Source organism: Loxodonta africana, chromosome 15, assembly GCF_030014295.1.
Source record: "Loxodonta africana isolate mLoxAfr1 chromosome 15, mLoxAfr1.hap2, whole genome shotgun sequence".
NCBI lineage: Eukaryota > Metazoa > Chordata > Mammalia > Proboscidea > Elephantidae > Loxodonta > Loxodonta africana.
Window position 1 is genome coordinate 72,204,417 of NC_087356.1, and position 2,504 is coordinate 72,206,920.

At 44.5% G+C, this 2,504-nt stretch overlaps 1 pseudogene; it reads right to left on the reverse strand.

Moving 5' to 3' along the window:
- Positions 1-643: 643 nt before the first annotated feature.
- Positions 644-1,657, reverse strand: LOC100666958 (olfactory receptor 10S1-like; annotated as a pseudogene).
- Between the last annotated feature and the right edge of the window lie 847 nt (positions 1,658-2,504).

The window sequence follows — 2,504 nt, forward strand, 5'->3', positions numbered from 1 at the left end:
TGGAAGGGACTGGACAGTGGGTAGGAGAGAGATGCTGATGAAAAGTGAGCTCTTTGTATTCAGGTGGACCCTTGAGACTGTGTTGGCATCTCCTGTCTGGAGGGGGGATGGGAGGATAGAGAGAGTGGGGAGCTGGCAAAATTGTCACAAAAGGAGAGACTGGAAGGGCTGACTCATTAGGGGGAGAGCAAGTGGGAGTATACGGAGTAAGGTGTATATAAACTTACATGTGACAGTTTGACTTGATTTGTAAACGTTCACTTGAAGCTCAATAAAAGTTAATAAAAAAAAGTAGTTTCTTTTTTAAGCTGAGTGATGATTGTACAGAGGTTTATTTTATTGTTTATACCTTAAACTTATGTTATCAGTATTCCTTTACAAGTATATGTATATGTACTTAAAAAAATTACTTCATAAAGTAGAAAGAAAAAGTTTACCAAAATAAATGAAAATATGAACAGTATTTCAAATACCCCTGAGATCTAGGAAGTACCGTATACATCCGCTAATCCAGTCCTGCTATTTTATAAATTTTGTGATTGAGGCATTGGGGCACATCACTTTACGAAAGGAATAAAATAGTGGTTGGGCTGAAACTCGATTGTTCTGATTTCCACTTGAATGATATTCCCTCCTTATTTTGATAAGTGAATAGTTGCTTTCTTAGCAGGCAAATAAGATAGTCACAGTGAGGTTAGGGAGCTCGGCTGCTGGCTGGAGACTCCTGGGAGACTTGGCATAGAAGTCTTCTCAGAGCTTGCCTCACCTCGTTGTTCCACAGAGTGTAAATGAAAGGGCTGAGCATAGGAGTGACCATTGTGTAGAAGACAGCAGGGGCCCCAGCTCCTGCCCCACTGGAGTGAGGCTGCAGGTAGATACACAGGCGGCATGTAGTACAAGAGCACCACTGTTAGGTGTGAAGTGCACGTGGAGGAGGCACACTGCCAGCCCTTGGCTGTATGGATCTGCAACACAGCGGCCACGAAGAAGACATAGGATATGATGATGAGGATCAGACAGCCTTCAGCCACAATGCCAATGTTGGCAAGCGTGATAATCTCATTGATGGTGGTGTCTGCACAGACTAGCTTCAGCACAGGGGAGATGTCACAAAAGAAGTAGACGATGTGGTAAGGTCCACGGCAGAGCAGGTGGAAGGTGAGGGAGGTATGGATTGCAGAGTGAACAGCACCTACGGCCCAGGTGATCCCAGCCAGCCCTGCACACATTTGCCTATTCATGGCCACTTGGTATTGCAGGGGTTGACAGATAGCCCGGTAACGGTCATATGCTGTGACAATGTATAGTAAGCACTCAGTGGTGGCCAGGAAGTAAAAGCAGTAAAGGTGGATAGCACAGCCCTCAAAGGAGATCACCTTTCCATCCAGAGTCAGGAGACCTGCCATTAGCTTGGGCACTGTCACTGTAGACAAATATGCATCCAGGAAGGAGAGGTGCCCAAGGAAGTGGTACATGGGGGAGCGGAGATGAGGATCAGAGCCCACAGTTAAGAGAATGAGGAGATTCCCAGTCATGGTGATGCTGTAGATGAGGAGGAAGAAGAGGGTAGGATGTTCAGCTGTGTACATAAGACTCTCCAGGAGAAGTAGCTCACCATAGTCTGGTTGGGGTATTTTGTCTCCATGGTCATTTTCTCACACAGCAGTTAGTTATCCCCTTGCAGCAAAACAGATATCAACAGATGTAATAAATAGGCATTTACCCTTTGCTGTCAAGTCGATTCTGACTCATAGTGACCCTATAAGACAGAGTAGAATTGCTCCATAGTGTTTCCAAGGAGTGCCTGGTGGATTTGAACTGCTGACCTTTTGGTTAGCATCCAGAGCTCTTAATACTGCGTGACCAGGTTTTCCAGGCATTTACCTGTCCTGAAATATTATTATCCATTGGGCCAAGCCATCTTGGTCTTCTTATTCAGCAGGAGGTAGATACACAGTGTTACTTCACTGTTCTGCCCGGTTTTAGTGTTTTCTTGCTACCTACTTCATATTAAAAGACTCATTCTTTCATAATGAATCTTTTCAATACAAGATTTGCAATATTTATGAAGTATATAAAGGTCTGTCAGGATTATTTGGAGAAATGTACCTCCTAAATAATGCCAATACGCAAACAAAACCCAGTGCAGTCGAGTCGATTGCGACTCATAGCATACCTACAGGGCAGAGTAGAACTGCCCCGTAGAGTTTCCAAGGAGCACCTGGAGGATTCAAACTGCCGACCTTCTGGTTAGCAGCTGCAGCACTTAGCCACTACACCATGAGGGTTTCCAAATAATGCCAATATAAGCATGCAAATCACGCTCCCTTTGGGTATATATATTTTTTTCATATGGTCCAGAAGTGTGATGTCCCTGTCCTCCTAATAGGTTCTGCCATGCTGAAGAGGTGGGTAGGCAGGTTATTATTTTCTGTGGGCCTTGCCTAGAGTTTTTAGCCTTATTACTATAAGCCAGGAACAGGGCAGTTCTATACTTCCCTCTA